This window comes from Sapajus apella, unplaced genomic scaffold, assembly GCF_009761245.1.
Source record: "Sapajus apella isolate SASKATOON/1434 unplaced genomic scaffold, GSC_monkey_1.0 scaffold34, whole genome shotgun sequence".
Taxonomy (NCBI): domain Eukaryota; kingdom Metazoa; phylum Chordata; class Mammalia; order Primates; family Cebidae; genus Sapajus; species Sapajus apella.
The window spans coordinates 4,854,331-4,877,879 of NW_022436974.1; the positions used below are offsets into that span (position 1 = coordinate 4,854,331).

At 35.3% G+C, this 23,549-nt stretch overlaps 1 long non-coding RNA gene across 2 annotated transcripts in view; it reads right to left on the bottom strand.

Annotated features, from left to right (window-relative positions):
• Nucleotides 1-5,498: 5,498 nt before the first annotated feature.
• The window catches only part of LOC116563153, a 99,236-nt gene continuing 81,185 nt past the window's right edge, over nt 5,499-23,549 (bottom strand). For both annotated transcript variants that reach the window (XR_004274249.1, XR_004274248.1), the window contains exons 2-3: nt 8,688-8,728; nt 5,499-7,553 (exon numbers count right to left, since the gene is read on the bottom strand). This is a non-coding gene — a long non-coding RNA (uncharacterized LOC116563153). The remainder of the gene's footprint in view (nt 7,554-8,687; nt 8,729-23,549) is intronic.

Below are 23,549 nucleotides of genomic sequence, written 5' to 3' on the forward strand. Positions count from 1 at the left end.
TTATGTAGTAATTTATATTCCCACCAACAGTATGTAAGCATTTCCTTTTTTCCACATCTTGCCAATACTAACCTTTTGTCTTTTTGATAATACCATTATGGCAGGTGTAAGGTGATGCCCCATTATGGTTTTAATTTGCATTTCCCTGATGATTAGTGATGAACATTTTTAATGTAACTGTTGGCCATTTGTCATCTGTTCAAGTCCTTGGTTGATTTGTAATTATGTTACTTGTTTTCTTCCTGTTGAGCCCTTGTATACTTTAGATATTAACCCACTTGTCTCTTCACTCTGTTGATTGTTTCCTTGGTTGTGCAGAAGGTTTCTACGGTATTGATCGACTTACGACCTATGAAACTTACGACCATTCGACTTTATGACCACAATCGCTAGCCACGACTGCTCCGGGTCTGGTAGTGCAAACGTTGCCCAGTTGGGTGTATGACAGTGCGGACCAGCTTCCGGCAGCACTATCATCTCTGCGTGCACCATTTCAACTGTACATATAGCCTACTCAACTTACGACCAAATCGTGTTACAACCAGTCTGCTGGTCCCAATCATGGTTGTAATTCGAGCACTAGCTGTAGTTGATATAATCCCATTTGTCTGTGTTTGTTTTTGTTGCTTATGAGGTGGGGGAAGTATCTTAAAAATTATTGTCCAAATGAACGTCAAGAAGTTTATTCCAGTAGTTTTAGTTTTTTGTTGCATCTTTAATTCCTTTTGAGTTGATTTTTTTTATATGTTCTGAGAGAGGGTACAATTTTATTTTTCAGCACATGGATATCCATTCGTCCCAACCCAGTTCACTGAAGACACTGTCCTATCTCCATTGTGTGTTCCTGGCATCATCACATGACTATAAATATGTAGTTTTACTTCCACGTTCCCTATTGTACTGGTGTATGTGTCTGTTTCTATACCATCACCATGATGTTTTGATTACTATAGCTTTGTAGTATACTTGAAATCAAATAATGTGTGCAATGCCTCTGGTTTGTTCTTTAGCTGAAAATTGCTGTGAGTCCAAGGAAAAGTCTGGTGCTCATTTCTCTCTCCTTGGAGAATGCAGGGTACCTGGTTTCAAGTTGTACTGCTGGTCAGGGAGAGGGTAACAGGGACAATGTAAAAGCTCTTCTTTTGCCCATGTTTAATGCAATTTTTTTCTTAGTTCTGTTCTACATCTAGATGCTTTAATCTCTCGTCTGGTTTGTTTAGCTCTTATGAAAGTGTATTTGGCATGTAGGCAATAATTTAAGTTGCTGTTTCTACAGGGGGATTCAAGGTATAACGTCTTACTCTGCCATCTTGCAATAGCTAGACCCAATTCCAAAGGTTAATATCTGTTGTTTTATACAGTTGTTTCTTAAAATCAGGCAGAAAAAAGAACACTACTATAAAATACCATCTTTCGTATTTACCTACGTAGTTATTTCCAGCATTGCTCTGTATTCATGGTAATTATTTTACCTTCCTTCAGCCTGATAAAACTTCTCTGCCATAATTCTTGTGGTTTTTTTCTTTTATATTTGAAGTATTTATTTTGCCTTCTTTTGAAGAATATTCTATTAAATTTCTATAATATTCTTTTGAGCCTTTTTCTGATAGCACTGTAAATATGTCATCCCACTGTGTTCTGGGCTCCATAGTTTTTCTCAAAGTTGGCTCTTAATCTATTAAAGCCACTTTGATGTGATGACTCACTTCTCTCTTCCTGATTTCAACAGTCTATTCCTGTTTTGTTTTTCAAAGTTTGACTATGATTTTTCTAAGTTTGCATCTCTTGGAGTTTATCCAAGTTAGAGTTGTCTGAACTTTGATGTGTTAGTTTTTTCAGACTTTGGATGTTTGCGGTCATTTTTTTCTTCAAATATTTGTAGGCTGTTTATTCTGCTTTAACTCTAGAATTTCTATTCTGTTTTTAAATAATATTACTGAGGTGTTCTCTTTTGTTAGGCATTATTTCAATCTTTCCAAAGTTATTCAAGAATGGTTCATTTAGTTCTTTGCATGTATTTGTATTAGCCAATTTTGTTTCTACTGAATGCTTTTTATTCTTGCGTTAAGTGCCATAATTTCCTGGTTCTCTCATGTGTGTTTCTTCCTCTCTCCTAATCAAACCAGCTACCTCAAGGTTTAATTTTCCTGAGCTATTCTCTTTCATATTTAGCTTTAAGACTCTCTCAGTAGCTTAGTGATAAACTAGTGATTGGTCAGAGATCTCCTTAAATGGTCCTGAACATGCAAGGGGACTTCTGTGTTACCAGAAATATACACCCCAACTCACACTTCATTTGCTAGTTTAACCTCATTTTTTTTTTCTTTGGTGGTCCTAAACTTAGGTAGCTGCACTTGTAAACATTTGCCACTAACTGTTTTCTAACTATGCCCTGGGGTTAGATAAAGCCTATCACAGAAAATGGACCTTTCCAGAGTAACTGTTAGACAGGTCAAATGGCAACAGTCCTCAAGGAGATTATGCCCTAAGGTGTGAATTAAACCCATAAAGGTAAGTAGTTAGAGGTAGATTGGGCTCTGGAGTCTGCAGCATCAGTCATCCCCAGGAGAAAAAAACTTTAATTAGGAAGAGCCTTGGTATATTTTCCAAATGCTATTCTGATCCCTCTAGTGAATGCTACAAGGTTGGTGTTCATAGCTAACAGGGTGGTTTGCCTGTCGGTTGTCAATATTACTGTAGAGCTCGGGAGAGTGCATGGAAAAAGGGTAAGTTAAATAGCCACAAAGCTCACTCTTCTTCCCAAGATTCAGCCATTTTCTTGAGTAAAATGCAAATCTTGGTGTAGCACCCCCAGCTCTAAAGTTCATTTTTGATAATTTATTCATGAAGAAAATAATTCTCAGAGGTCTTTTTTCCAAAAGTGCTTTTTCTGCAGAGTATTCATAAGTACGAAAATAAAGTAGAAAAAAAAAACATTTATATATGGGATTTTGATCATGATATAACTTACTGTAGGCATTAACACATGAATCATAGTTACATGAACATTCTCAGTAATATGGATTCTACTTAACTACAATGAAATGTCAAGATTTTTGAACAATATGCATCCTTACCATAGCTACCCAAAATAAACCAAGCATGAAAAGGTTTTTTGTTTAGCATCACCTGAAATCCTCAAACTTGTGTACTTTGCCTATAAGAACTGTACAAATTTATCTAAATCTGACGTCTAGCATCTCAATATTACTGTCCTACTCCAACACCCCCAAACCAATAAATTATTATCTACTATTTTGTGAGCAGTTACTTTGTACCAGACACAATTTTAAAATCTCATATATAATTTTCCCAGCAACCCTGGGATAATTACTTCCATTATCTATGATACCAGTACATTCAACAACTTCGCAGAAATTTCAGAGCTTCTGAGGGTTAAAGTCATGACTTAAGCCCTTAAATCTAAGTAGCTACAGGTAGATTGTGGCAACAGCCATGCACAATAAAAATATATCCAGGAGAAAAAACCCTTTTTTTCACTCTGTCACTTGGGCTGGAGTGCAGTGGCACGATCTCTACCTCCTGGATTCAAACAATTCTCCTGCCCTCAGCCTCCCGACTAGCTGGGATTATAGGCAGCTGCCACCACATGTGGCTAATTTTTGTATTTTTAGTAGAGACAGGGTTTCACTATGTTGGCCAGGCTGGTCTTGAACTCGTGACCTCAGGAAATCCACCTGTCTTGGCCTCCAAGCTTTGGGTACAAAAGATGGTGTAGTTTAAGTAACTAATCAGATCATTACTTTCTCAGCTACATAATATAATTAATTGGTAGTTATGGTCTTAATAGGGATAGGCTTGACATATGCCAGCAGAATGTGTGTTAAATTCTGACCTGATTATATTATAGTCACAGAGACCCCACGATAAATGTCAAAGAAAACTCAGGTTTATCCACAAATATTTAAGGTCAACACTTTCTTCAGTGTTCTGCGTCCCTGTGCAGTCAAACCATTACAGCTCTATCTGAAAAGGAGTAGTATACTGTTCACATACTGCTGGGTTGAAGTTTCCCACATGCCATGTTCCAAGGGAATACAACCTGTCTGAATGTGAAGTCTTTAGGACACGTTCTCTGTGCAGTCCTTTCTAAATTTTGCATAGATGAATCACATTTGTTTGTCTAAGACAACCTCTCTCCAAAGTCTGACTCATAAACGTACTACATGTTTTTCTAAAACACGCTGCATTGTGATTCACACACCCAAGGGCAAGACTGGATATTAAATCAATGTCAAGCCCTGCGATTTTTCATCAGGTTTGGTTCTGTGATAGGACTATTTAGCTTTAAAATATTTTTGTACTTTGAAAAGTAACTTTAAAACTGTAACACCTAAAGGAGGTCAAGGATGGAAGAATTTCAGATTGCACTTTTAAGTATACATAAACATATTATGGGTCTCTGCATACAGAGTGAGGAAAATATTAAGACAATTTGCATTAATCATAGGTGTCTGCTATTAATTTTCTATAATAGGCCCTCTACTGTTACAGCACACATATATAATATTTTAAATAAAGGAATGACCTAAATATAAGCTCCATGAATGTATGATTCTGTTTGTTCTTTTATGTTTAGCAAATAGCATAATGCCTGGAATGTAATATACCCTCATTCAATATTATGCATAAAATAACATGATTTAAAATTTAGCTTTATAATAGCCATGAAGCAAGCATTCCTAGGTTATAGATGAGTTAAGGGAGTCTCCTGCTATAAAGGAAGTTACTGTTAACTGTTCATATTGCTAGTAGATGCAGATCTATCACACAATGAGCTCTCCTCTATTAAATGAAATAATAAGCACCCAATCTATTTTGCAGGAAGCTTAATAAGATAGTGAATCTGATCTTTCAGTCCATGGTTAATGTTTCATCTTAATCATATTTTATAACTCATAGATCCTTTCTGAAACATACCACTGACGCTCTGATTTAATCAGATGATACTCTTTTTGAAGTCCTGGGTAGTACCTAGCCCAGATTAGGTGATCTATCAGTGTAGTAATTTGAAAACGGTTTCACATTGCTAACACTCTATTACTCGTGGTATATACTTAGCTTTTATGTTAGAATCCCACCTGTGTCCCAAGGTCCAATTCAGACTATGTTTCTCTGTATAATAGCCTTTAGTATTACATTGTAATCACAATTTTAGTCCATTATTTAATATGTGCTTTAACTCTTTGTGCATCACAGTCTTACCTCCTGGGGTGATTAATTCTATTTTTCAACTAGGTTACAATACCTAGATATTTGGAGTAACAATATGCTAGATGTTTCCATGAAGTTACTTGACTTCTTTTTTTTTTTTTTTTTTTTTTTTTTGAGACAGTCTCCCTCCTTTGTCACCCAGGCTGGAGTGTAGTGGCACAATCTCGGCTCACTGCAACTTCCACCTTCCAAGTTCATGCGATTCTCCTGCCTCAGCCTCCTGAGTAGCTGGAACAATAGGCATGTGCCACCATGCCCAGCTAATTTTTAGTAGAGATAGGTTTTCACTGTGTTAGCCAGGACGGTTTCGAGCTCCTGACCTCGTGATCCGCTCGCCTCGGCCTCCCAAAGTGCTGGGATGACAGGCGCGAGCTACCTCACCTGGCCCCATGAAGGTATTTTTATGTGAGATTAACATTTAAATCAGCAGACAGAGTAAAGCAGATTTTCCTCCGTAATGTGAATGGGCCTCATCTAATCACTTAAAGGTATTAATGGTTAAAAGACTGAATTCACCAGAAGGAAGTGAAATTCTGCCAGCAGACTGCTTTTGCAACTTTTTCCTGGGTCTCCAGCCTACGTTGCAGATGTTACACTAGTGAGCCTCTACAATTACATGAGCCAATTCCCAAAATAAATCTGGGTATATGAATACGTACACATATACACACCCTATCCTATTTCTCTGAAGAACCTTGACTACAATTCTTTAGACTTTCATGCTTTTTAGAGCAAACTCTTTGAGTGTTACATTTTTGCATATTCTTCAGGACCCTTTCTTCCTTCCTTCCTTCAAATATTTGCAAAGCATATACTGTGGACTCCCAAATAGAGGGCATCCATGTAGAACTCTGCATGTAACAGTCAATCAGTACATATAGTTTCTGAGTGAATGTTAATTTTAAATCCACTCCATTAAATATCTAATGTACCTAACAACCACTTTGGTTACTAAATTGCCATTTATGGCCCTGGAACCTGTATTTCTAAGGTGTCCGACTTAAGACTAAGGAGTAACTTAACACAAAGGAAAGTCTTGTGTTCATTCCTATTAAAGTGATACTATTTTGCCATTATTAAGTAGACATAACTGTTTTAAAATAATCTCAAATTAAGTTGCATAAATTGTGAAAGAACCTCTATTAAGTGCTCTTGGTGTTCTTAAGAAGTTTGTTAATCATGAAATGAAGTCGTATGGTGACAGTACACTGGAATATAATAAAAATGCATATATAAATTCAGCTTCTATATTTCTTTCAAAGGTACCATATTCTCATTATAAATTCGAACAAAAATTCAGAAGCCCTGATGAATTAGAAACAAATTGCACTTTCATTGAGTCAACAGGCAGACTATTCTTCCGAATCTAAAGAAATTGCTAGATACAAAAAACAAAAAAGACTGTCAAATAAATAAAATGTGAGTAGCAAACACCAGCTACTGTTGTTAATAGTCACTCCTTAATGCTTTCACCTGACAATTAGCTGTCTCAAAAATCTTAGTTTGAAAGCAAGAAATCTTTCTACTACTGGCTATCACTGCTCTGTTTGGCTGTATTCTCTATTTCATAATATAATGTAAAAAGAATTTACCTTGTCAGAAATAACACATCCTTTCAACATCAGAGAAAAGGTTACTTTTTTCAAACATTCTTACTGTGTATAAATACATCCAGTGGAATTTTATTAAGTATGATATGCTCTTAATGGGCATAGCGATGGCTGTGTCCAGTGGCATGCTGGTAAATGTTTGACAGCTGTGTCTCAAAACAAAACAAGTCCTAATTTGTAGTGCCTCGATTTCCTTGGTGAAGTACTCTGATTCTTGCCAATTTTAAGCTACCAGTGTGAGGTCACTGAGTTTGGAGTTGGAAAGAGATGGGCACAGTCAGCTATCAAGAGTCAGTAAAGACTGGCACCAGCATGAATTGGCATCAGCATACAACTGCTTGGCCAGTGGCCCTCAGTGCTCCTTAGTCCTAAATTATGTGAAGAGTAAGACTGCACCAAGCTGATTTGCTCAATTATTCACAAGCATGGCATTTTGACAGTCCAATCTACTACTTTCATTGAGTCTTGAATTTGCAAATTGTACAGTTGGACACATGCTAATATTCTCAATTCTGATCAGTCTTTTTAGTGATTTAAGCATCTACATGTAATAATAGCAACAACATGCCAGCATAATTGCATAGTATTTTATACTTTTGAAAGCCACAGATGTAGATAATCTCACTTAAATTTCATAATCTCCAATGAGTATTATTCCCATATTGTAGATAGGAAGAATCAGACTTAAAAAGTTCAAAAGACTTGGACCTAAGGACAGGCCATGGAAGCAACAGAGCTGAGAGGCAGGAATAGAAGTAGCCAGGAACACTGTGAATGAGCACACTAAGTTTCCACAGACATTTAAAATAACACCCGACAAGCAAAATGTTGTACATTCCTTGCTAAATACAACAAGATATGACACTGGCAATTTCTGCAAAATTTATTTTCAACAAGCATTTTCACCCATAGCATTTTAGGTATTTAGAGAAAAAGGCACTGCCAAATGCCGGGAATTATATTTGTTTCCTTATATAAAAACGCATATTTAATTTCTACAACGCTCTAAGTTTCACATTATTTTCTGCATTTGCTATAACGGGAGACAAAAGTCAAAGAGGATGAGTAATCTGCTCAAAGAGACATGCTGAGAAATAACTGAAATAGAAACCACATCTAAATATGTTTAGCTCTACGTTCCACAAATCCTTTTTCATCCTATTTTATTGGTTCTTTCTCTCAGAGATACAACAATTTATAAGTCAGCAAGTAAGAGGTCTTTTTCCATCTTTGGGTAAAAATCACCTTTGGCCCAATACCTGCAGTCAGTATACGGTAGGAGATGCCAATAAATCTACGTGAATAAACTGACTTCCTCTATTTTAAATTACATCATCAAGTCCAAATTTCGCAATTCTTTAGACAGAACTTTTCGGTCATTTTTTTTTCCCCACGCTTAAAACATTAAGCAAATTGGCCAAGCATCACCAAAGAAGAAACTTAAATGCTATATTGTTAACTTACTTTGATAAATAAGAACATGCTTTTTCCACTTTGCATTCATATTAAATATCATAGTATTTACAAGGCAGAACACCGTAGACTGTAAAATTTTTGGAACATTTTTAAAAATTCAGCATTCAACACACAAAATAGAATACGCTGTACCAAAGAAGTATCAAAAAGAGGACAGCAAGATTACCCACAGGGTAGACACCACAAAATGAGAGTCCATGGGCTAATTCAGGTACTGAGCAAGCCAAACAATGGAGCACCAGATACAATGTCAGAAGTGCTAAGGATATGAACCTTGTCCTATCATAACTCATGTCAAAAAGGAGGAGCTAACATACAAATAACAGGTATCCCAGAATACTTTAAGGCTTATAAGATTTATCTTACCTATGTTGTAATGTTCACAAGGATTTCTGGAACTATTTGACCTGCAATAGATGAAAATATGTGTATTTCTTTTGCAAAACCATCAAAATGAGTAAAAAATAATCATACAAACTCTCAGTTACAGTTTGCTGGGAATAATGTTTGGATGATAAGATTTTGTATTCAGAAATATTGTCAGCATTAAGAATAATCATCCAAGCTTATTAAATATTCTTATTTTACACATGACTTAGGTCATGTAGACTTAGTGAAAGCACACAAACCAAAAGGATTATGATACGAAGTGTTATTTTGAAAAGATTTGTTTCAGAAAAGGGAGTTTTTTCAAAACTCGGCATCCAGATTCCTTGAAAAAGTCACTGGGTTCTGCAGATGCCCTTTTGATTAATGAATTGCAAGGCACTCTTTCTTATAAATATCTCAATATTGAGTTTTATATGTCAAATTTGGTATTGCTACTCAAATTTGGTAATGGGAAGGCTTTCTTCATATATTTACTGTTTAGCATTTTTACACTTAGAAAAATGGTCAATATGCATTGAAGAAAACTTAGAAAATTCAAGTAAAAGGAAGTATCAAAATATTCTATGATCTGCAACACAGAACTTAAACATTCATATCTATGTTTGAAACTTTGTATCTCTCAACCTATGTAAACATGTATGAGATAATTTTAAACCAGAACATAATGTCTAAAATCTGCTTTTTCTGTTAGCAATATATTGTCATATATTTCTTAATTATAACAATCAATTACTGCATATTAACTCATTTTGTAGACACAGAGTAATGTATTTAAACCATCTTCTATTTTTTTGATTTTTCCATCATTTTTAACATTTTGTGAGCATGAATATGTCAGTTATCTCTCTGTACATCTTTGTGTACTTGTACAATTTTTTTGTATAATATTTTAGAATTCATAAATAGACATTAAAAACATTTTTGATATGTCTTCTCAAACTGTCTCCTCTAAAGTTTTTACCAGCGAAGTCTTAGGCAATCAGGCAGAACAAGAGAAATACTAAATATGGCTGGGTTTCTTTAACATTTGCTCTGTTAATGTGCTTTTCACAAAGGTGCCCTTGGCCCTTCCTGACCGCCTTATGCAAAAATCAAGTACCATCCAAGTAACTGACACAACGAACCTGAAAGAAGCAAAACTACTGGAAAGATTATAGAGCTCCTCCTCCAACGCCCATTAAATATAGAGAGTGAACATGCCATGTATGACTGATGGAACCACGCTTAATGAATCCCTGGGGTCCTCAGTTGCAGCCTGTGCATTCTTCTTACTTTATCCTCCTTTTACTTCCTCAAGGAGCTGCCAATTTATTTTGAATCCTAAACACAGTACATGTTTTTCCATCCATTCCTCCCACTAACTGGACTTAGCTACACCTTAATTTGAAAGGAAAGAAAAGCCTCCTTAACAATATCCACCCTTTACCTTAGCTTATTCTTTTTTCTTCTTTTCAGTTTTGTTTTTGAGAAAACTCAGGGTGAATAAATACACACCTGGATTCTGAGTGCAGAAGTCCTGTATTCATGTAAAATCTCTCCCTGTGTTGGACTGTGTGCTCCCAGGCAAGCCTTTGTTTTTTTCCTCTATAATTAAAAATATCTTCCTAGACATGATTTTATAAGATTTAAGATATATAAATTAAAAAACTTTTTAACTGCTCTGACAGTCACTTTTTCCAGTTCTCTGCCCTCCTTAGCCCTTCAATAAATCCTTGGAGACAAAAATAAAGTAATTGATTCTTTCTGATCCACAGATACTAAAGTATGAAGAATGAGCTATGTTTAGAATCGTCTGTTGTCTTGGTAAAATGTGTCAAACATCACCCGTTGTTTTTTAAGCCATTTTAAATAGCTATTTTTGATTGATTGAAGCACCTTTGTTATTTGGAGAATTTATAAACTATGGATAATATTTGCTGTTATTTGAAAGTTGTTTGCCATTCATGCAATCAATACATTCTTAATATAATTCCAATGTTTATTTTTCTGGATAGCATATAGTTTCAGAACTCCAAACCACCTACAGCTGTATGTTTTTATTCTTTTTATTGGGAGGTGTAATCTGTTTTGCCCACCCAGGATGAAAGGGTATCAACTATAACAGGGAGAAAAAAAAGAGTTAGCATTAAATGATTGTCTTCCAGACAACCATATGACATGTGAACAAAATTTAAAGGATATCTGTTACCCTTTCATACCAGTCACTCTTCTGTCAGCTTAACATTTTGAATCTAAAGCATTTCAATAATAGTGATTGAAATTAATATAAAAAGGAATATATTTTGAGACTTTTTCTCTAATGCTTAGAACTTAGAAAAGGTATTTAGCTGAAAATATTTGTGCTTCATTTTTATGCTATTAAAAAAATCACAACTTAGTGAAAAGTATGTTGACTAGAGCCATTTTATTAACAGTATGAGATTTAAAATGGGTTATATGCTTTTTCGTTTTTCTTACTATGCCTAATATATTTAATATACTTGATATCAAGGTATTTTAAAAATATTTCAAATAAAAATTATCTAAATTCCTTAGGTTAACACCTTCTTATTTTGTCTACACATTATGATGGAAGTAAAATGATCCAGAACTCGGTGGTTTACCAAAGCACAGTTAATGACTACCTGCCAATTTACTCAATTAAGTTTCAGAATAAATCCTCTTTTTGACTTGAATAGTTTTCTCATGGCAACAACATCAACAAAGTATGGAAACATTGAGAGAATGTGCCTTTATATAGATCAATTTGAAAAAGAACCCCTCATAGCTGCCCTTTGTTAACAAGCATGTGAAAAAAATAAATACAGAAAGTATTAGAAACAAGTTTTTCATTTCTAAACATATATAAAAGCAATGAGATCATGACTGCAATGCTGAAAACAAAAGTATTGAAATAGATATCTGACTTCATTGGGGTAACAGATGCTTGACTAATTCAAGATATCAACAAGGATGTGAAAACAGTAGGCTATAAAGTCACCCCATGATGCGGCAAAGCTTGGAATTTGTAAAAGATGCAGTTCACTGAATTGCTAGCTTAATTGTGTGAACTGCTGTTGCTATTAAAACTTGATTTTTAAAACTTTGATTTCTCTATTGCATTGCCTCCCACAGCCTAAAGTATACTAATTATAATTTAATAACACTAGGCACTGTAAGTTTAACAATTCTAATGCTAATACATGAAAATGAAAGAGTATCTGTAAATTATAAAAAAAATTATGACATTCTAAACTACTCCTTTTTTGAGGGTGAGGAGGGGAAGTTCTTGTTTCTTTTTTCTAGATTCATTCTCATTGCTTTCATGTTTCAGGCAATGCCAAGGCTGGTTTCATAAATATGTTAATCTAGGTAATTGTCTCAGACTAATCTGATCTCAATTAAGTTACTTAGCAGGAATATACCACATGGAGTGGCCTGTCAGTAGGCTTAAAACCATAGATTATCAGCAAAAATAACTTTCTGTAATAGAGGTCAAAGGGACTACATTGAGAACTGCAGGAAAGGAGAATCTGCAATATCCAGTATTATTCATCCAGAAATTATTCACTATTTGTTTATGGACTAGCAGAGAGATAAACTAAGTATCTGAGTACTAGCACAAAAATTAATTCGGAAAAGTCAAATATTAACCTTCCCCAGGAAAATGGCATTTATGTACAAGTCTTTCTTCATGCCAATGATGTCTCTCTTTGCCTCTGTCTCTTCTTTTCCCCCTCAGTTTCCTGTCACACTAGGTTAACTGTATTAGCTAGCAGCTTTCTGACCCACTGGGTGGCTAGGTGTGCCCTTTGTGTTAGCAGGTAACACAAGCCAGATAGGTTCCTATGCTTCTATCTGGCTACACTCAAACCAAATGCAGAGGATTTTTAAAATATGGAGTTCTGAACTTTATAACAACAACAACAACTACAACAACAAAAAAAGCAAGTGAAAAATATATAAGATAAATAAAAATATCCTGGACAAATTTAGATGATGATTTTATTTGTTGATTTGAGAAAGATACATGGAAATGGCCAACCAGTTTTCTTGGTCATTCACATTTCTGGTTTATTGGCCTATTCTCTATTTTGGAATCTCTGTTTTTAGCATGATTGTGTTTTGTTTTGTTTTGTTAATCTTTTGGATTCTTCTTCTTTGTTTTCTTTTTGAGAGCACTGCTGAGTGCAGCCTGAAGGACCTGAGCTTTCCATTATGGGATATGTCCTATGCTGGCAAACCAAGGGTATAAGAATGAGATGAGAAGAGAGAGATGGGGAACCCTGATTTTACTTGGTTATGCTAAAAAGGAGTTTGACTATTTCAAACTCAGTTTTTCAAGACATGAAATTTGGAGCTAAAGCACAAATAATAATAGAGTATTTGCTACATATGGTAGATGTGTTCTCTGAACCTACTGTCTTCAGAATTCTGTGGTAGATGCAGGAAGTTTTGATCCTGACTTGGTAATCATCAAATGTGTGATATCTCTCCTCTCACCCAACCCCACACACTCCACAGAGAATTTTAAGTATTTGATATTAGAGACAACGATTTAGATCACAAATAGGGTTAAAAGGGTTTTGTCTGCAGATTTTACTAGTAATATGGACAGTTCAAAACTATTCCAGCTATTTCTTATTCTAGGTAACAGGTTAATGAGTGCACAATTTGCCACACTCTATTTTTTGACTGTCTACCCAGATTGCCAGCAACGTTCGTGGCTCCTCTTTCAACCGCGGCTCCAATGTGAGGAAAACCATCCACAAAAGAGCCACCAGCCAACTCATGATACACACACACAGATACTGTGAACAAGAAATAACCTCTTCTCTTTTAAGCATCTGAAAAGAGTTTTGGCTTTGTTCCCATTAGCATAACCTAGCCTATCCAGACAGCTACATGAAAAAAGTATGAAGAAATTACATTTTCGCCTTAAATAGAAATGCCAATAGCTGAAAATAATGGACTTAGATTTGTTTACCAGGTTTCTGTATTAGTAGAAATAGCATGTTTTTTTTTTTTTTTTTTTTTTTTTGAGACAGAGTTTCGCTCTTGTTACCCAGGCTGGAGTGCATTGGCGCGATCTTGGCTCACCGCAACCTCTGCCTCCTGGGTTCAAGCAATTCTCCTGACTCAGCCTCCTGAGTAGCCGGGACTACAGGCACGCACCACCATGCCCAGCTAATTTTTTGTATTTTTAGTAGAGACGGGGTTTCACCATGTTGACCAGGATGGTCTCGATCTCTTGACCTCGTGATCCACCCGCCTCGGCCTCCCAAAGTGCTGGGATTACAGGTGTGAGCCACCGCGCCCGGCGAAATAGCATGTTTTGATGTGTATTAGTAAAGTTTGATAACTAGCGTACACGTTAGGTTCGTATAGTATGTCTATACTTGTTAAACATTATTGTATAAACTGGGGAATAGATGGTATTTTTCATGCAACAGATAAAAATGTTTTAAAACATTCCCAAGTTAAGTCACACAAGAAATATGATGAGCAAAAACATCAGGTTCTAACACAAAGGGAGTCAATAACAAAGCGCATGAGTGAAACCAAAATGACCTAAAAACGACATACTGTATGATACATCAAAACACTGAATTTTAAGTGCTTCGTGAAAACACCTTCTTCAGATTTCTCTCAAAATAAGTTCCCTTGAGTCCTATGTGTGAATATAGATTTAACAAATTCCCTGTGCCCCTTGGAAATGCAAATGCTGCTACTCATCTCCACCTACTTGGATCAACATTTTGTTTGGCAACAACTATTGGGAAAATTTCATTAGTCCTGTATTGCAAAAGTTGTGCAATAGAATTTGAAAGCATGAGTAACATGTTAACCTGACTGATGCTTGACATTTGTCTTCCTTTCAAATACTATTTCTGTACATGATGGGAAACCTATCTGACACAGACATTAACATTGATGTTATCTGCGATGTGCACAAAGATGACGGGGTTCAGGACAGCCTACCACAAAATACAGTGGCATTTAAAGAAACAACAGAAGCAAGTCCTCAAATTGAGACCAAATTCCCTGCACTTCTCCCCTAAAGTAGGCCCTAAAACCTAAGTAAACTTCCCCTAAAAATAGGTCATAGGCCCTGCTCTATACCTAGGAAAAAGGAATGAAACACAGAGATAGCAAGAAGAATCTGAAGAATACGGACAGGCCTTGCTAAGTCTCCCCTCCCACCTGAGATTTTTAGATCATATCCCCTTTTGTCTAATCCTGTTTCTCCCACAACTGTCCACTTCCTCATCTGACTTAGCATAAAATGTACACCACTTTCCCTGTTTATTTGAATCTTTACTTCTGGAGGCTCCCATGTCACATATATTAAATACATTTGTAGGCTTTTCTCTGTTTAACTTGTGTTTTGTTATAGCAATCACAGCCATAGAATAGCAACGGGTAAGGAAAGATATTACTTTTTCTGTTCTACGAAGAAACAGACTACGACTTGGAATATGAAGTGGTTTGAATCATTCCCCATAAACTTTCAAGTAAAAAACTAAAACATGCTTTACCAAACTATGAATATTTTTTTCTTTTTTTAAGTTTAGGGTACAGGTGCAGGTTTGTTATATAGATAACCTATGTCATGGGGTTTGTTATACACATTATTTCATCACCCAGGTAAAAAACTTAGTACCCATTAGTTATTTTTTTTTTCTGATTTCTCCCGTCTCCCACCTTCCAGCCTTCAATAAGCCCCAGTGTGTGTTGTTCCCCTCTATATGTCCATGTGTTCTCATCATTTAGTTTCCATTTATAAGTGAGAACATGTGGTATTTGCTTTTCTTTTCCTATGTTAGTTTGCTAGAGATAATGGCCTCCAACTCCACCCATGTCCCTGCAAAGGACGTAATCTTGTTCTTCTTTATGGCTGCATAGTATTCCACCATGTACATGTACCACATTTTCTTTAAGTCTATCATTGATGTACAGGTAGATTGATTTCATTTCTTTGCTATTGTGAATAGTGCTGCAATGTACACATGAGTGTATGTATATTTATAATAGAACAATTTATGTTCCATTGGTTATATACCCAGTAATACAATTGCTATTGGGGCAATTGGTATTTCTTTTCTTAGGTCTTTGAGGAATTGCCACACAGTCTTTCACAATGGCTGAACTAATTTATACTCCAATTAACAGTGTATATGCGTTCCTTTTTCTCCACAACCTTGCCAGCATCTCCACAACCTTGCCAGCATCTGTTATTTTATGACTTTCTAATGATAGCCATTCTAACTGATGTGAGATAATATCACATTGTGGCTTCGATTTGTATTTCTCTAATGATCAGTGTTGAGGTTTTTTTAACATATGATTCTTGGCCATATGTATGTCGTCTTTAGAAAAGTGAATTTTAAGTGGTTAGTGAAAATGCTATTCAATGCTATTCCTATTAAACTAACATTGAGATTCTTCACAAAACCTGAAAAACCAAATAAGAGCCTAAATAGCCAAGGCAAACCTAGACAAAAAGAACAAAGCCAGAGGCATCATGCTACCCGACTTCAAACTATATTACAGGGCTACAATAACCAAAATACCATGATTCTGGTCTGAAAACAGACACGTAGACAGAATAAAGAAACCAGAAATAACACTGCACACCTATAACTATCTGATCTTTGAAAAACCAGACAAAAAGAAGCAGTGGGGAAAGTATTCCCTATTCAGCCACTGTTGCTGAGAGTGTCTAGCTCTATGCACAAGACTGAAACTGGATCCCTTCCTTATACCATATATAAAAATTAAATCAAATGGATTAAAGACTTACATGTAAAACCCAAATCCATAAAAATCCTGCAAGATAACCTAAGCAATACCATTCAGGACACAGGCACAAAGATTTCTTGAAGAAAACAGCAAAAGCAATGGGACAAAAGCAAACATTGACAAATCATATCTAAACTAAAGAGCTTCTGCACTGCAAAAGAAACAATTAACAGAGTCAATAGACAACCTAGAGAATGGAAGAAAATTTCTACGAACTATACATTTGAGAAAGGTCTAATATATCCACCAGCTATAAGCAACTAAAGAAAATATTGTATTTTATATAAAAATTGTCAAGATATTCTATCGACATTTAAAATATATAATTTGACTACAGGAGAATTCTATATCTGAGTTGATGAGCTATGAATAGAACTCTACTCCACTCCTTATGCTTGGGAACATTCTTCTCTAAATGCAGAAATACATATTTGGCATGCAGCAAAAACACTCAAATTTTAAAAAAGAAAGCCTGAATCATGTCTCTTCTGTCTTCTGGGCACATCTGGCCATCCGGATGGTTGAAAGTTTTTTGTTTTTGCTTTCTCCCACACTTAAGGTAAAGAACATAATGAAAAGTCCAATTATTTAACAACTCATAGTTCTAGCAAATGGTATGGAGCTTAAGAAAGTCTTAAAGAACCTGCTATAAAACTCCTTGAGATTTTTTTCTACAAAATAAATAACAGTGATATCACATAATTTCCAAGTGACTCAAACCCTCTTTGTTGGTGACATCTATTTCTTTTTTATAGCTCTGTGACACTGCAGAGTTTAAATGTTTCTGTATTCAAACACTCAGATGAATAGAAATAGTATACTGTAGTGGGGATAATATTAGAATCAGGATCAAAAGTGAAATTATTGAAAATTGGCCAGATGAAAGAAAAATTACCTTTCTTTCCCCCTTATTACTCACAGGAGAACAATATACTTCCTGTTCTAGTCTTCCTTATATAACAAAGTTTAGCAAATAGGTATGAGTTTCTCAGATGTGAACAAAAGAACAAAAAAAGAAATAGATTTGCCTCTTTTTGCTTTCTGTATTGTTATCACTTCCTTAATTTGAGGGACAATCATCTGGATTTCCACACCTGATGAAAGTAGCAGCAGAACTGAAATTATGTTTACAGAGGCCACAAATAGGCTTTCTCAGTAAAGACCTTAAACTGAAACCAAGGAAAGAATATAGACCTACAGAGTTTATTATGCTTTGCTTTCTTTAGCCAATATTTTCTCCCAGAAGTTTTCCATTGGGAGTAATGGTGGCTAAGCCTGGGGGGAAATTGCCATGGCAGTTCTATTTCATAGATGCAATAGCCATTTGCTTTTGCAAGGGGTCTTTTATTTTAGATATAACTGCATGGGCCTTTTGTAGTTGTTGAGTCCTGAAAGAATGCAGCTCTGCTTCACTTTAATTTCATTCCTTTGTAAGCACTTTTGGTGTGCATATCACCTGTGTGTATACACATGATTTAAGGTGATCAGAGTAGATTATTCATTTTAGAAGTTTTAGCAAGACATTTTATTTAACCCAACATATCCAAAAAATTGTTTCAGTATGTAGTCATAGAAAAGTTATTACTGGGATATTTTAAATATTTATTTTTCCATAGTAAGTCTTTAAAATCCAGTATGATTTTTACAATTACATCTCGTCTCATTGCAGACTAGCCACATTTCAGGTTTTCAATAGCATCATGTATATATTTTGGGGGTTACATAGTGATGGTTGGTGAATATATATGTATACACACACACACACGCACACACACACACACACGCACACACATACCCAGTGGTTTGATTTCAGAAATTAGCACATCTGACATCTCATTTACAATTTGTGTTGGGAATGTTCAAGATCCTCCTAGCTATTTGAAACAATATATTATTGCTAACTATAGTCATCCTGTAGTATAATATACACACTGGCACTTACTCCTCCTATTTAGCTGTTATTGCATATCCTTTAACAAATCTCTCCTTATCCTTCCCTTCTCTTTATCCTTCCCAGCCTCCAGTGTCATCTGTTCTCATTCCTATGAAGTCCACTTATTTTTAGCTTCCACATAAGAACATGTGACGTTTAATTTTATACTCCTGGTTTGTTTCACTTAACAATGTCCTCCAGTTTTTTTCATGTTACTGCCAATGACAGAATTTCATTTTTTTTAAATGGCTGAATATAATTCCATGGTGTATGTGTACTGCAGTTTTTATTCATTCATCTGTTGTTGGACACCTAGGTTGATTCCATCTCTTGGCTATTGTGGATAGTGCTGCAACAGACATGAGGATACAGATGTCTCTTCCATATAACGATTTTCCCACTTGTGGGATTGCTGCATCATATGGTAGTTTTATTTGTAGTTTGAGGAAACTCCATACTTTTCTCCATAGTGACTGGACTAATTTACATTCCTACCAACAGAGTGTAAAAGTTCCCTATTCTCTGCATCCTCCCCACCACTGTGTTTTGTATTTTTGAGAACAGCCATCGTGACAGGAGTGAGATAGCACATCATTATGGCTTTGATTTGCTTTCTCCTGATTATTAGTGATGTTGAACTTTTTTTCATATATTTGTTAGTCATTTATATGTCTTCTTTTGAGAAATGTCTGTTCTGCTTACTGGCCCATTTTTAAATCAGATTGGTTCTTTTTTGCTGTTGAGGTACTTCAATTCCTTACATATTCTGAATATTAGTCTCATGCCAAGATATTTTCTTCCATTCTATACTTTGTGTTTTCACTCTGTGTATTAAAATGATTCTGTACAGCAAAATAAATAATTTGATGTAATTCCACTGGCTTATTTTTGTTGCCTATTTTTGAGGTCTTATTCATAAAATCTTTTCCCAGACCAATGTCTTGAACACCTCCTGTATGTTTTCTTCTAGTAGTTTGATCCTTTGGGGTCTCACATTTAGTCTTTGATTCATTGTGAGTTGATTTTTGTATAGATTGAGAGGTGGGGCATCTAGTTTCATGCTTCTGTAAATGAATATCCAGTTTTCTCAGCAGCAGTTATTAAAGAAAATCCTTGACACCTTTCTCAAAAAAAAAAAAATCTATGTGATCTAGTTTCCGGGTTCCCCAATCTGTCCATTGGTCTGTGTATCTGTTTTTATGCCAGTATCACACTGTTTTGGTTTCTACAGCTTTATAGAATTATAAAATACTATAATACTATCTTGTCAATATAGTATTATGGTATGTTATAACACTATAAAGTCTGGTAGTGTGATACCTCAAGGTTTGTCCTTTTTCCTCAGCATTGTTTTGGCTATTTGGGGTCTTTGAGTTCTTTCCAACATCTATTATTTAAAATATGTTCATTAGATTTTGTTCCATGTCTTGCAGTATAATTAGAAATCCTACTGTGTTTGGATGCATAAGTATTACATACTTATCGCTCAACTTTTAATCTTCCTTTTGCTTTGTTTTGATTACGGAATCATCTCTCCTAGACTGAAATGTAGGAAATTTTCAGAGTCACACAGGAAAAAATCAGAACAGATACAGCTTGTGATAAGATCATCATTTTACCTGCACTGTTTGTGTCTCAACGTAAAAAAAAGCTATTGTCACAATCTGTTGCTATAACTTAAAACAAAAGCAAATAGATCAGTATTGTGGAAAGTGTAGAAACACATTCTTTGATTCACTGATCATGCCATCCATTAAGCACAACTTTATGTGCTTTGGAAGCACAGGAAACTAAAACAACCTTTGTAGTCATTTATTAAAGATCACGAATCTATCATTTCAAGGAGAGTGAAACAATAAACACCAAGTTGGAGAAGTGACCCAATACACAGCATTTTTCTCCCATTTATTTAACTTCCCCTACATTCTTCTCAGCAAGAAAGAAAAATATATAGAGACTGAGCCTGTTTAATACTGAGAAGGGACAGCACACAAACAGCAGCATGTAATCGATACATGAGGCACAAAGTATAGCATTTTCTATTAATTTGATAACTGGAATAAACTCTGTTATATAGAATATGTACATAATATATGGGATTTATGTAACTTGAAAAACATCACCGTTTTGTATTGGTGAATTTGGCCTCATGGCCTCATAAGGGATAACAGAAAATTTATCCAGCAATCAGTAAATATGATAATCATAAAAGTGATATCATAGAGCTGTGACTTTATCTAATAAACATATACAAATGTCTCAGACTGATGGTGAAAAGATCTACTATGTTTTGAGACTTAAAAAATAATACATTCTTTATTCAAAAAACACAAGTGTGAAAATAATTGTCTATGGTGACTATTCACATGGATGTTATAACCCAACAAACTACATGAAGATGACATTTTTGGCTCCTCCTTCTTTGCTTTAAGTCTGTTTTAATATTTCAATTATACACATTTAATTTGCTAATCATATCCTATTATTTTCATATCTCTATCTCCCCCAAATTAATACCTATGTCTTGTCAATCATCATTCAATCTTCTTGCTACGTAAGATCAATGACATGCAAATTTTTATGATTTACAACCCTTATCTTATTCCATTAATTTTTGCATCTTCAATTTCAGTTCCTGGCTACCTCCCAACTCTCTCTAACTAAATCGTTTTAAGATGACTATCGGATATCGAGGTACTCATTATTTCTGGAAGCTATCTCCTACCTTTCAACCTTTACATGATATATACAGCTGTCAAAATCCTGGACATAATCCCAAGCAATGTACTTTCTACTAAGAAACATATTAAACCTGTCACTGAAATAGTTCTTGAGAAAAGACCTAAGACATTCTGAATAGTGGTCACAATCTTAATTTCTCTCTAAATTTTGTTACATTCATAAGTATCAGGGAAGAATGTCATGTGAAAACTTTGAGGTCAGTGATAAGGTATTTTTTTTTAATGAATTATTAGCAGATGTACTGCAGAAATTCTCACTAAATTTATCTGGATTAAAATTTTTATATCTCCAATGAGCTTGAAGGACTAAAAATTATGAAGGGATTCTGAATCCTTTAAAAATAAAAAAAAAATGCCTAAAATAAGTGTCAGGTTCAAATATGTTCTTGGAATTTTTGTTTTTGTTTGTTTTTGTTTTTTAAGTTTGGTCAAGGAAATGATAGTCATATAAACATAAAGTGATAGGATTTTGGTCTGGCCATTTTTGCTAAAAAAAAAAAAAAAATTCAGTTTGCTTCTGTGTTCAACTTCAATAGCTCTTACTTGAGACATCTAGTAACACTTAATTCCCTTTTAAACTAATTTTTATTTGATTTTTTGTCACATCATTTTAATATTCAATATTTTAAGTTGTTGAAAATCATATGGGAATTAAGTACAACCAACTACTGAACATTCATTCACATTTTCATCTATTTTATCAATAGAAAATATTTAATTAAAAAATAAAATGACAAGAAAATCCAGAAAACCTAAACTGTGTCTTGCATATTTAAGAAAGTTAAGTTCTAATGCTATTTTAAATAGGTTTGAATAATTTGCTTAAATAATTAAGTTACAGTACATACTAACAATAACACCAAGTTCTCGGCTTGTAACATTATAGCCATATTAATTTATGGTATTTTTCCAACCCTGTTGTAATACTCATGCAAAATTTTACCCCTGACCATTTCACTTGTCATTTCCTCAAATTCTTCTGGGTTTGAAAATGCCACTCAGAAATATGTTAGTCCGATTCAACAGAGATCATGAGACTATGAACCTAAAGGGACCTGGCAGACCTAGCAGCTCAGTCCCCTAAATCACCAGTGAGAAAACTGATTCCTAACAAGGTGATTTTCTTAATATCCCAAAGCCAATTCAGATAAAATCCAGAACTAGGACCCGAGTATGCTCATTTATTCATTTCAGTGCTCTTCCTACAACTACACCAAGTTCAAGTGCTAAAAAGTACTATAGAGTTTTCACATACTTGAACATTCATGTGTAGCAAAGTGACTTTTGAAGTGTACATATTTGTTCATCTTTATTTTATACAGACATATATGTGATGTATATGAATATGTGCATATTATATAGAATATTAAAACATATATATATTTATAAATGTGTACTATGTATAATTTTATAGTTAGTGAAACAATTTGCTATCATATATATTTGAATAAAGTCAATATTGGTAAACAAAAGTAGAGGTGTTATCAGCTATATCTTGTCTTCCTATAATAATTGGTTTATTCAAAAAATTATTGATATTGTAATTTTTTTTCATGAATGCATAGAAGAATTTCTAGAATTTATTATGTATAAATACCAAGCAGTGAATAATTAGATCAAACAAGGCAAAAAGTCTCATCCAGTTTTTAACCCATTCTTTCAATCAACATTTGTAGGTATACAATTACCTGTCATTATTGCTAGATCATGTAGAAACAGTAGAAAGCAACACTGATATTAAGAATTGTAGGGAGATTGATCCAAGATGGCCATTTAGGAACAGCTCAGGATTGCAGCTCCCAGTGAAAGTGCAGAGGGTGAGTGGACGCTGCATTTTTATTGCCCACAGACTAGGAAATTCCCAGGCGGAGGAGCTCCACGGGTCGCCAGTGCTGTTTTGGCCAGTGCAGCTGTGCCGGCCGGCGCCGCTTCTTTGCCCTGTGCGGCTGCTTTCTCGGCGCCCCGGAGCAGCGGTTCTCCGTACAAAACACACCAGCCCGGGTGCCTGAAGTCACCCATTCATCTGTTTAAAAAGAGGACTGAGCAGGGAACCAGGACAGTAGATTCTAGGGCAAAAAAAGCGCCACGAATCTCAGTGCCGCTGTTTAAGTCAGTGCAGTGACTTGCCGCAGGGGAAAACACAGAGACCCTGGTGCCTCTTCGATAGGCGACTGGAACACCAACATAAAAAAAAAAAAAAAGGCTCTGAGGCAGGGAGCCAGCGATCAGGCTCGGCTGGTCCCACCCCCACAAAAGAACAGCAATAAGAAACTCTCTGGATTGGCCGAGCGCGGTGGCTCAAGCCTGTAATCCCAGCACTTTGGGAGGCCGAGGTGGGTGGATCACGAGGTCAAGAGATCGAGACCATCCTGGTCAACATGG